The sequence below is a fragment of the Vicugna pacos genome, chromosome 17, assembly GCF_048564905.1.
Source record: "Vicugna pacos chromosome 17, VicPac4, whole genome shotgun sequence".
Lineage (NCBI taxonomy): Eukaryota > Metazoa > Chordata > Mammalia > Artiodactyla > Camelidae > Vicugna > Vicugna pacos.
In genome coordinates this window covers 1,263,618-1,275,985 of record NC_133003.1, presented here as the reverse complement: position 1 = coordinate 1,275,985, position 12,368 = coordinate 1,263,618, and the positions used below count along the sequence as shown (strand labels likewise).

The 12,368-nt window shown below is 50.7% G+C and overlaps 1 protein-coding gene and 1 pseudogene across 1 annotated transcript in view; both read left to right on the top strand.

The window, feature by feature from the left end:
- The window catches only part of LOC116279245 (E3 ubiquitin-protein ligase HERC2-like), a 55,241-nt gene extending 46,534 nt beyond the window's left edge, over positions 1 to 8,707 (top strand). Inside the window, exons 13-14 of the mRNA XM_072940874.1 lie at positions 1,009 to 1,092; positions 8,634 to 8,707. The gene's annotated coding sequence lies outside the window, so the exon portion shown is untranslated. The remainder of the gene's footprint in view (positions 1 to 1,008; positions 1,093 to 8,633) is intronic.
- The window catches only part of LOC102526683 (E3 ubiquitin-protein ligase HERC2-like), a 224,239-nt pseudogene that overhangs the window by 79,201 nt on the left and 132,670 nt on the right, over positions 1 to 12,368 (top strand).

Below are 12,368 nucleotides of genomic sequence, written 5' to 3'. Positions count from 1 at the left end.
GGGAAGGGGCCGCATGCCCAGTGCAGGGGGCACTAGCTGGGCAGGGGCTGGGCAGTGGGGAGGGCAGAGGTAGGACAGGGTGGGTGGTGGGAGGAGCTGCAGGTACACAGGAGTGTGTGGGGATGAGCCCGCCTCTGCAGCCCCCTGTGTTGACAGGAGCACCACTGCCCTTCCTGCCTTCAGGGCTTGGCGTTCTCAGGCTCTGACCCAGAATCGGGGTTTAGGCCGAGCAGTGGGTGCCTGTGCCCTGCCCGCTACCTCTCCTCCAGCCACCCTGTCTTCAGAGGAGGGCACAGTCATCCAGTTGGCAAGGACCTGGGGCTCCCACCCATTCTGCCTTTGTTGAGTGTCTTTGAGGTCTCCCTGACTCCTCATGCACACATAACCATGTGCTCCCTGCACCCGGGTCCTCCTGGGCACAGCTGGCCTGCCTCTCCCTGGGTGACGCTGGGACCTGCTCCCTTTCCTCGCCACCTTCACCCTGGGTGTCCCAGGTTCCTTTCAGTACATGGTGTCGACACACTCCCTCCCTCACTGGTCACCCCAACCCTGCCCCAGCCCTGGCCCTCTCCCCGAGGCTCCCCGGCCCTGCTGCTGCTTTGTGGCTGGTACCTCTGTCAGGACAGCAGTACTGATGTCAGTGGCCTGGTCCTGCTACCAGCAGACTTGCAGTTTGGCTGGGAAGCCTCGGTTTTCTGGTCAGCCCTCAGAGCCTGGGCAAAGATCCGAGTCAGAGCAGATGCTCCCTGGGCCTGGGCCCTCCTCCTGCCTCCAGGTGACCAGGTGCCACCAAGCACTGCCCCCGCTGGCCGCTGGGTCTCTGCATGGGCCTGGGTGCCGGTGCCAGGCTGCCTCCCTGGGCTGCCTCGTGACTTGGAAAGGGGAGTTTTCTTTTTTTTTTCCTTACTTGTTGGAATAGAAAACTTTAAACAAAAGTACCATGTGAATTATCTACAGGTAAGACTTTCTATATCACATTCCAAATTTTGTCTGTCTGTCGTGTTTTAGGAGGTGGCTTTCCGAAAAGTAGTACAAGCAACTGTGGTGCGAGGTCGCTGGCGTGGTCCCGTGGTGGAGTGGGACCGGGTTCAGGTAACAGTCTCTGTTCTTAGTTGTGATGGTTTTGCGGTTGTGAGTCGTGTCCCCACAGCCGGGGGGAGCACTCGCAGCAAGCCCCCTCTCACGCCCTTACCTTCGAGAGCAAGGTGCCGCGTGCATGGGTGTCCTGTGGTGCCGAGGCTGCCAGGTGGGAGTGTAAGTTGTTCTTTTGTAACAGAAAGAAAAAGACTTATTTCAGATAACTCAGAAGCACAAATCCAGATGAGCAAAGAGGGAAAAGTAAAAGTGACCCATGTTTCCACCACATAGGACTGCTGCTAACATCTGGGGTGGGGGGCGGGGGGGGGTGTTATAACCTCAACTGGAGAGCTCTCCTCTGTAACTTGCTGTCTGTTTCCCTTAATGCATTACAAGCACCTCTCTGTCCCGTGCAGTGGGGCTGTGGGATTGTTCATGTTTACCAGCTGCCTGTGCTGATTCCCTGCTGGAGCTGGAAGGCTGTGCCTGCTTTTCTGGGATACGGAAGGGCCAGTGTGTGTGGCTCCAGCTGTGTGTGTCTTCAGTCACCCCCCTGGGTTAAGTTTTGGGATACAGTGCAGATCAGGGGCCTTTGACTCCTGCACTTAATTGTAGGTGGGGGCTGTCCCTGTGCCTGCCAGCCTCACAGCCCCCCCCGGCTCGGGTGGCTTACCTTGCTGACTTAATAGGCCAGAATCACTCATCCTGGTGCTATCTCAGGGGAGGAATCAAAGAAATGAAAAGTGGACCATTTCTGAATGTATACCGCTGCCAAGTGCAGACAAGCTTAGAGTTAAAAGAATTAATTAAAGCAAGAGGAACCCTAGCCCTGATGATGACATTGTGTGCACTTGACATTTACCTCACCAAAGAAACTGGCCCCACTTCTGGGAGCAGAAACAGCCACGAGGAACAAAGGCTTTGTTCCTGAACCTTAGTATTAACCCTTGATTTTTACGCTGCTGTGGGTGATGTGATAGAAATTTTCCAGAGTTGTTCTTGGGGGCATTTTTAACGAAGACATCAGTCTCTTGTCCTTTGTTGGAGAACATGTGACCACACTGTTGGAAGTGGTTCCTTCACCAACATCATAGTGTTAAATGTGAAGCCGGAGATCAGTCAGACCAGTCCACAGACAAATGGGCTGTTTAAGTAGGTTCATAAACAAGCGTTATTCCCCCACCTGGGGGATCATACTGGTTTACTCTACATTATTAGGGCCTAAGTACTCAAGTTCCTAAGTGAGGAAAGCAGATGGCGTTCCTCGTCTGGTTCAGACAGTTGGGCGTTCCTGGGGAGTAAGCCTGCCTTGGGGGGCCAGTGGCCCTACGTGGGTGTGCGAGCCCGGGGGCCTTGGGCATCAGGGGACCCGCATGACCTGGAACCCGCACCAGGCACCGTTCTCAGTCACTGTGCGCTGATGCCTCTTTCCGCCTCATCTTCGCGTGCCCAGCACCGCACCTGGAGTTGTGCTGATGTTCAGTGTGGGCTTGAAAGAACGGAATGGTAGACGACAAACAAATTTATATGAGGCGTTGTTTGAAGGCGTACAACCAACCTTCAACACAGCGTGTGATGCCGGTTGCCGTGGGAGGGGCTGCTGCGGGAGCCAGCGCCAGGTTTCCTTCGTTCAGAGTCTCATGCCCCGCTCTTGAAGTTAGGACGATCTCCACAAAGATGGAGATAAAACAGGGCATGAAGTAGTGGGGGAGGGGGAGGCATTCTGTGAATCTAGGTTGAACCAGACACCAACAGTGACCTGGGAAGGTGGTGTAGGCAGCCTCCTCCCGGTCCGTCCCTGGCCCCCAGCCTTCTCTTGTGGGGCCGTTGGAGACATTGTCTTGCTGTCTGTGGACAGCGCTCTAGAGACACTGAAAGTAGCCCATGTTCTTGGAGGGTTTTTGTTTGTTTGAACTTGACTTGGTTTTAGAACAAGATCTGAAACTCAGCAGACATAAAAAACCTTGTATGTATTATAGATAAGGTACGTTCCTTTCTGGAATTTTTGACGATTCAGACTCAAGACAGTGAGAACCACCTATGTTCTTACTGTCCAGAGGTGGCCACCATTAGGTACATGGGCTCCTGTCCTCGCAGTGTCCCAGCTGTGGTCACACAGGCGCATTCCTTCATCGCAGCCGAGAGCACCAGTCTGTGTTAACTGGCACCCTAAATGGAAGTGATGGGTTGTTCTGAGTGGGAAGCAGTTCTGTGTCTTAGCCCTCACGTGGGAACACGTCCCTCCTCCTTTCTGTGGCTCACTCTGCCCAGGGTATTCCATGCCTTAGCGAGCTACCGCAAGGTGAAATGAAATAGCGTTTGAGAATGTGCAGTTGGATGTGTGGAGCGCAGGAAACTCACTCCCCAGGCAACTATTGTTACTGTTCCCATTCTTATGTTCTTAGTCTTCAGAATGATATTTTACTGCTGTGAGGAGAATTAGGTGTTAAACTCAATCTAAAACTCACTCAGGAAGAAGTTAAGGGAAGTTAAGGAAGGTCAGAGTTCAGCCAGAAGAGTCTGCACAAAAGTTCCTTCTCAACAATTGTTTTTTCCGTTACTTCACTTCAGACTGAGCTTCCTGGGTGATTCTTTTTTTTTCCTTCATCCCTCCCCTCCCAGGTAATTTGGAAGCACAGCCTAGGCTGCAAGCCGCAGGCTTCCTGAGCAGTCATCATCGTGTTCCTGTCTTATGTACTCTGTGTCTGGTTTTGGCACTACGTCAGTTATCCATGTAACTTAGAACAACTAAAACAACATACATAGATCGTCTCAGTTTCTCTGGGGGCCTCCAGCCCAGAATCTCTTATCAGCCTGCCTTTGCTGCAAGGCTGTCCTGGGGAAGCCTCGGCTCCCCTGGGCCCCTGGCTGAGGCTGCCCTCCGTTCTCCACCATCTCACGTGGCAGCTGGCCCCGTGAGAGTGAGCATGGGCAGGGCGAGGAAGGGTGCGAGCAGGACACAGGTCACAGTCTTGTGTGAGCTCATTCAGAAGTGACACCCCATCCCCATTGCTGTATTCTGTCTCTTAGAGTCACTAGGTCGGCCCACATGTGGGGAGAAGGGGTTACGTGGGGGCGGGAACCCCTGGCTGCAGGGACCCCGGGAACAGCGTCAGAGGCTGCCTGACGGAAGCATCAGGGTCGTGCTAACCTCATGACAAGGGTTGAAGTGGAGCCCTCTTTTTAAGTTTTCAGGACAATTCTGTCTTTTAATTGTCTCCTGGTTACTTTAAAATTGAGAGTATTTAAAATTGAGAGTGAATTAGTATTTCTGCCATCCTCCCGAGTAAAGGCTGATCCTCTGTCGCCCTGTGTTTCAGCACTCGCCTCTGCCCCCAGTGACAGGCAGGGTTGTTACTATTGTTGCTTTATGTAGACCGTGTGTTTTCTGGGTTTACCCAGATGTCACACACGTCTTTGCTCACCTTTATTTCTCAGGTCTCAGACCTTGTATCTGCAGTCATTTTTCTTCTACATTAAGCATGTATTTTCATTTTCCTTAGTGAGGGTCTGTTGTCAGTTAATTTTCTGATTGTTTTGTTTGTTTTTTTAAAAATATCTTAATTTTGTCCTTTTTCTAGGCACAGGTTGCAAACATTTTCCGAAAAGGGCAGGCAGTATTTTTGGCTGTGGGTGTCCAGTCATCTGGTCCCTGTTGGAGCTGTGAAGGCAGCCTGTGGGGAGCTTGTAAAGGACGGGGTGTGGCTGTGCGCTAATAAGACTATTTACAAAGGCAGGTAGTTTCCTGGCTAAGCCTTCTCTCCCCGTGCCCCCATCAGATACAGGATGCCCTGGTTCAGATCCCTTAGTAGGAAATCGTGGGGCAAGCGTCAGGTGCCTAAGGAACAAGGTACAGGGTAGGCTTTCCCCATGACCCTCCCTGTGCCACCAGCTCAGACCTACTAACCCCGACACACAGGTTTCAGAGTGGCTTGTCTCCCTTCTACAAAGCACCACCCTGCCTGCTGCTGTCCTTTCTCCACACCCAGGGCAATTCCCCTGAGTCTCCTTGATCCACCTTCCAGGAGCCCTCCTCCCCTTGCGATCTCTGGTTTCCACCGTCTCCCCAGGCTCCCCAGGGGAGATGTCCTTGGGGGTCCAGGGCTCTCTCCTTCCTCCACTTTAGTCCACCTGTGTGCCCACAGTGAAGTGTCACATGTGAACCCCAAGGATTTGAGGGACGGCAGAGCCATTGAGAACGTATCCCCAGCATTCAGGCTTACCTCTTCATAAAGCCATTCCCACAGGGGTGGGCACGGACCAGCGCTGCCTGGTAGCCTCAATGAGAGAAATCCAAACGAGGACCCAGAGAGTGAGTTAACTGCTCCAGCGGATGCTCAGAACTCAAGCAAAGGCAGGTGAAGTTTGAATTTCAACAGTAGAATGTGAGGCTCAGGACATTCTGTCATGGGGGAGGGGCAGAGGGCAGGTGGGCCTGGGCAGGTGTGGGGAGACCTTACCTTCCATGCAGGGCTCTGGCAGGAAGGCAAGAACCAGAAGTTCCTTCCACATGGCAGAGTGGCAGCACAACTGGTGTGTGGCTCTCTAAACAATCCACTTTATTTTATTCATTTTGTTTAATTGAAGTACAGTCACGTTACAATGTTGTGTCATTTTCTGGTATACAGCACAATGCTTCAATCATCCATGAATATATATATATTCGTATTTGCATTCTTTTTCACCATAACCTGCTACAAGATACCGAATATAGTTCCCTGTGCTATACAGTGTAACCTTGTTTATCTATTTTATATGTACCACTCAGTATTTTCAAATCTCAGACTTGCAATTTATCCCTTCCCACCGCCTTCTGCCCTGGTAACCATAAGTTTATTTACTATGTCTGTGAGTCTGTGTTTGATTTGTAAATAAGTTCAGTTTTGTTTGTCTTTTTTTTTTTTTAAGATACCACATATGAGTGGTAGTGTATGGTATTTTTGTTTCTCTTTCTGGGTTACTTTACTTAGAATGACATTCTCCAGGGCCATCCATGTTGCTGCAAATGGCATTATTGTATTCTTTCTTAGGGCTGAGTAGTATTCCATTTTGTAAATATACCACAGCTTCTTTATGCAGTCATCTGTCGATGGACATTTAGGTTGTTTCCATATTTTGGCTCTTGTAAATAGTGCTGCTGTGACCACTGGGGTGCAGGTATGTTTTCGAATTAGAGTTCCCTCTGGATATACGCCCAGGAGTGGGGTTGCTGGACCGTATGGTAAATCTTTCTTTAGTCTTTTGAGGAATCTCAGTACTGTTTTGGTAATGGCTGCGGCAAACTACATTCCCACCAACAGTGTAGGAGGGTTCCCTTTTCTCCACAGCCTCTCCAGCATTGATAGTTTGTGGAATTCTGAATGAGAACCATTATGACTGGTGTCAGGGGATACCTCAGTGTAGTGTTGATTTGCGTTTCTCTGAGAATTAGTGGTACTGAGCATTTTTTCATGTGCCTATTGGCCATTTGTGTTTTTTCATTGGAGAGTTGCTTGTTTAGTTCTGCCCATTTTTGGATTGGGTTGTTTTGTTTTTTTTCTTATTAAGTTGTGGGGGCTGTTTATATATTCTAGAAATTAATCCCTTGTTAGTCTCATCTTTTTGAAATATTTTCTTCCATTATCTAAGTTGTCATATTGTTTTGCTTATGGTTTCCTTTGCTGTACAAAAGCTTGTGAGTTTAATTAGGTCCCTTTTGTTTATTTTTGCTTTTATTTCTGTTGCTTTGGTTGAGTCTCCTAGGAGGACATTGCTGAGATGTATGTCCGATACTATTTTGCCTAAGAGGTTTATAGTGTCTTGTTTCATGTTTAAGGCTTTTGGCAATTTATAAATTGTTTTTTAGACTCATAGCACGAAGGTTTTACTCGACGTTCCCTTTATTTCATTTCTTTGTCCGTCAACCTAGTTTTGTGTCCCTCAACCCACTCTGTTTCCTTCCTGGCTCTTGACTGACTTGAACAGAAACTAGACTGAAAAAACTCTGAACTTACGAGTCTGCTAGACCCTTGGGTATTTATGGCTCCATGAAACCGAGTGTTTGAAATTAAGATTGTTCCATTCTGTCTGCACAGCATTCGTAAGGAAGCAGTCCTTTTGTGCCAACCAATATCCAACAGGACCAGCCTTACTAATGATCATTTCTGCTGGAAAGCCTCAGTCCATCAAAAAATGATCATGCAGCCCATGTGTCTAAGAAGAGAAATCACTCGTTTCTGTTTCTCAATATATTGTATTGTTGCTAAGTATTTAACTTTGACTTTTTAAATGATTGTAATATAGTATTTGAACAAGTAGTACCTTTGCATGGTTCAGAGTGATATTGTGTGAACTGGAATATGCCGTCATGAGTCCTCCTCCCATCTCTTTTCCCCTGTCATCCGAATCCTCTTCCCCCCAGGAAACCATTGGTTTTTGTTGCATTTAAACCTTTTTTGGAGATGTGTTATGCAGCTAAGTACTAATGGAAACTGTCTTCATGTATGAAAATGCTTTTAGGTTTTTTCTGGTTAAATCTAATATACTTTCTAATATATTGTTGTTTTCTTGTTTTGTGTGTATCGGAGGGTGATGGGTGTATATTGATGGATAGTTTGTGAGTGTGTGCATAGGGATTTTGTGTGTATTAAAGCATTCAGGGATTCTCTTTGTGTTACTTCTGGAATGAAATGGTTGAAGAACCTGGTGGAATTGCTTGTCTGTGTTTTCAATATTTGTGAGGTAGTCTTTTGTACATTTAGTAATGTGAGTTGTTTGTGACTGTGTGTGTTTAGGTTCATGGGGCTTATGGGGTGTGTATTCTGAGAGACGGGAGATGTTTAGTGTGTGTATTTGCAAACAGAGGCTGTGTGGTTTGTGTGGTGAGGAATTTTGAAATACATGTATTTTAGGACTTTGGGGTTGTGTGTCAGTATTTTGGGGGGTGGTTCCTGAGTCAATTGTACACTTGGTGGGTTTTTAGGGCCTGTGTGTCTATAGAGTATTTGTTGTGCACAGGTGTGTAGTGTGCATGGGTTTATATTCGAGCACATTCAAGGTGGGTATGGATTTGTATAAGAAACAAGGCAGTAAGAGGTGGTTTCTATGTCTGTTTGGGTTTCAGGTAGCAGTTGTATGGGTGTGTTTAGTGTATATTGTATGTTCTGAAATATGTTCTGGCAATGTCTAGTGTAGTTTTGTTTGTTCATTTGGAGTGAGAGTTCAGGGTTTTAGTCAGGGTGCGCTTGGATTCTGTGCACATATTCATGTGAAAGGGGATGGGGTGCCCTGGAACTGGCTTGTACTAGCTTGGGATAGTCAGTGGTGTATCTCTCTTCCCAGCTCTGTGACGCTGAAATTAAGTCATGTTGACAATAGCTACACCAGGTAAACTGTGAAACTCAATAATGAAAGCTTTCCTACCCACCCTGGACAGTATTTTATTAAGCATTCATTAGCATTATCACTGGGGTGTGGGGGTGTGTGTGTGTGTGTGTGTGTGTGTTGGGAAGGAGGGTAGGGGCTTCTGCCTCACGGTTTGCTCTGCTAACACGCCCCCTTTTCTCACTCTGTCTCAGACTCTGCCATCAGCAGGTGGTGGAAAGAAGCCGCACCCCCATTGCTGAACTGTTTGACAACGCCGATCATCAAGTAGGGGATGACATCCACCTGCAGAGTGTGGTTCTGTTTAGAAGTGGCTCCTGAGCAGGTCTTGTCATAGGTCGTCAGTCAGCGGCCTCATCCGGTTAGTAAGCCCGCGGCTTCGGCCAGTAACTGGAGAGGTGCTGGAGAGCGGAGCGGAGAACTGGTGCGGGGAGGCCCAGGCAGTTCTGCTCCACTGTTCCTGGTTCGTTTGGGGGCCGTGGCTGCAGAGGGCATCGCTGTCCCGTGTGGCGAGGGCAGAAGAAGGGCTGCTGGGGGCCATGCTGAAGATGCGGGCCCAGGGATGGGGTGTCCGTAGTCAGTGCCAGCTTCCGGGAAAGGAGGGGAAGGGCCAGGCTGCTGAGTCGGGTCGCTGCCCAGTGTTAGCATGAATGCTGGCTCAGAGCCTCCCGGTGTTCTCTCCGTCACTGCCTTTGGTGCTGCTCCCCTGCATGGGCTCACAATCCAGGTCCCCCAGCCACACACCCCGGCCCTCAGACCTAAACCAGGGTTTAAAGCTTCGGTACCTGCTGTGGCCCTGGAGGGGCCATCTTCAGCTCAGGGGCCGCCTTGGACACGTCTTGAATTTCCATCACGTTTACGTGCTCTGATTGAGCCAGGAGAGAAGAGGCCTTCAGAGGGAGCCATCCTGTCTGGGCTGGGGGCCAGCAGCCTAAGAATGAGTTTCTGGGAGAGCTAGGACAGTGACCAGGACCCCTGCTGGCAGCTCTGGACACGGTGGTGGAGGAGGGCGATGGGAGGGTCAGGTGCCAGCCCTGTCAGGCGCGTTCCACCCTGGATGGGGGGGTGCACAGCCACTCAGACCCGCAGATGTCAGTGCGTGTCCCGGAGAGAGGCCTCAGTTGAAGGTCTGTCCAGATGTGCTTGCGTTAGAGGGAGCTCCCAGGAGTGGCTTTTACATTCCCTGTGTAGGACTTTAATGTACCGCGCTGTCTCCAGATGCCCATCCGGCCGACTGAACTGTTCTCAGAGGGAGCGTTCCGTGTTCGGTCCCCGCGCTCCTGGCTCTGCCCTGACTCGTTGGCCCTGGAATGCCCAACCCCCACCGCCATGTTAGGAATCTCCCCCTGGCCTTACCTTTGACGTTATAAGCAGTCCGCTTACAAAAGACAGTGAAAAGGAAAGGCTTAGGAAGAGTAAAAAATAGTCTACAGCTTATATTGAAGTGAAGAAAACAACTCATTTCAGGATTCAAATGCCAGTTTGAAGTAGCTCATAGGGAAATGTCACATCGGTGGGTTCTTTACGTGAGGACGGAGCAGGCATGTCCTTCCATTGCCACTGCGGATCGTCCGTCCGTCAATCTCTACGATGAGAGTCCTAGGATGTGCCATGTATCAGGGTCGGGCTCTGTGAGGAGCTGACCGCTGGGATCGTGTGTCCTCCCGTGAGAGCAGGGACCAGGTGGTCTGGGAGGCCCGGCTTCAAGACACGGGGTGGTCAGGGGTACTGGGGTGCCCGCTATGGGGCCGTCACCTGCCCACAAGCGTCCTCGAACACTGGAACAGGAGGGGCCCTGAGGGGCTCTGCAACCTCCCAGGGTGGAGTTCAGAACGTGGATGTCTGCCTCAGGGGTACGATTTTATGTCTCACCTGCGATTCCTTCCCCATAGACCCGAAGTCTTTAATCCTAATGGTCTTGTTTATAGGGGGAACTTGAGTGGAGAAAGTGAGGTTATTCTGCATGCTTTTATGTTGGTGCAGTCTGGGCATTAACAGTCTCGCAGTCTTAGTCTTAACCAGTTGTGCCGTGTGCTGCCTGGGTACCAGGGTGGCCCCCTTACCAGTTGTGCCGTGTGCTGCCTGGGTACCAGGGTGGCCCCCAGAGGTAAGGGGCTCCACAGATGAGATAGGCCTGTCTGTAGGAGATGTAGTTTGTTTTTCAAAAATGGCATTCAGCGTCTTGCAGAGCTGAGAGTGGGACAACTGTAGGGGTAGGTGACAGTGAAATGGGAGTTAATTACTTCTGCGTGTGTCAGAAGGCCAGGGAGGGTTTCTTTGGTGTCCTGGGTGCAGCCCTGCGAGGCTGTCACCTAAACAGCCTCCCATCATCACCCCCTAAGAGCATCCAGGGTCTCGTGGGTGCTGCTCCAACTAATGGTGAGTGGTCTGAGCTCTCAGTCTCTGAAGACCGGCCTGAGGGACTGAAAGATCATGACTCATTAATGTAAAAACTGCACACGACTAACTCTACCCTAAGGATCATCCATGCTTGATATGAGCCTGAATGTGTCCCGTCAAGGCCTACGGTACGGATTATATGATGGGAACCACAGGTCGCCGACAGGGAGGCACGTTAGAGCAGTGTGTCCAAAAGCCACCGTAACATGACGGAGAGCCTGAGGGCCAGGGGCCAGCCCCAGTCAGTCTGTAGTGAGAGACCTCCCATGGATGCTGGTGCTCCATCCGTCCTGCTGAGGACAGGGCTCTGAGGAGCCAGGACCGAGGTGGACAGAGGGCTGCATCAAGGACCTTCCTCCCTCCCCACCGCTCACCTCTGATCGTGCAGGGTCCATTTATAGTGACCGGAAGCTTCCAAGCTGTCAGCCACACCTGGATCCACATTGTCCAGTGCTGTGGCTGACACTGCACAGGCGGAGGAGGGCTCCACATGTGGCCAGCGTTAATACGTGGCAGGCTGTGAAGACCTAGACACAGAAGACTATGGGATATGTTATCCATGTCCACGTATTTTTTTCCCTTCATTTTTGGGTTTTTTTTTTGCAGGGGGGTTAGATAAATATGTTTATTTTTATTGGAGGTACTGGGGATTGAACCCAGGACCTTGTTCACGCTACGCCCGCACTCTACCCCTGAGCTCCACCCTCCCCACGCTGGTCGACGTATTAATAATGCACTGAGTCAGCTGTGCGCTGGGTAGGTGTTGGGTTAAGTGAAACGTTCTATCAACACTAACCTCACCTATCTGTTTTCACTCGCAGTGTGACTGGTAGTCTCATCTGAAATCATGCACGTGGCTCACAGGTGCGGCCCGCCTGGTGTTTCTGTGGCAGGCACAGGCCTAGACTGTTTCGCGGTGCCCTCTGCATTTGGGTTCCCCCTTCTGTCACCGCCCAGCCCGCAGGTTGGGTCACGTTTAAATCCTACAGAGGTCAACAGCCTCCACTTGCAGCACGCGGGCCCCTGACGGCCTGGGTTTCCTCAGACCACAGCACCCGCTTGTGTCCTGCAAGGACCTGGGGACATAAGCATGTGGACAAGTTCACCTGCCTATCCAGCCTTGCTCGAGGTGGATGTAGAGGGGCTCCAAGTCAGGGTTGTGAAAGGAGGTGGCAGCAAATTCTGTCAAAGTCAGAATCCATGTCAGGGGAGGTGACAGGTAAAGGTCTAAGAGAAAGCGTTAACATCTCACGAACAGGGTGAGGAGAGGACCCTGGCTGGGCCTGGCTTACGCAGCAGCCAGGATTCCTGAGGGATGTTGTGTGCGTGTGTCTGTGTGTGTGCATGCTCATGCGCACACAGGGCTGTGTTGTGGGTTCAGGGGGCCACAGACTCGGGCCGGCCCCTGTGCAGGGCACAGAACACCAGGGCACAGCCTTTGCCCTTGACCTGCAGGCAGAGCGGGCAGGGGTCACACTGGCCGTAATGTAGTCATGCTGGGCATGGAACTGCCCATCCGAGATGCCCTG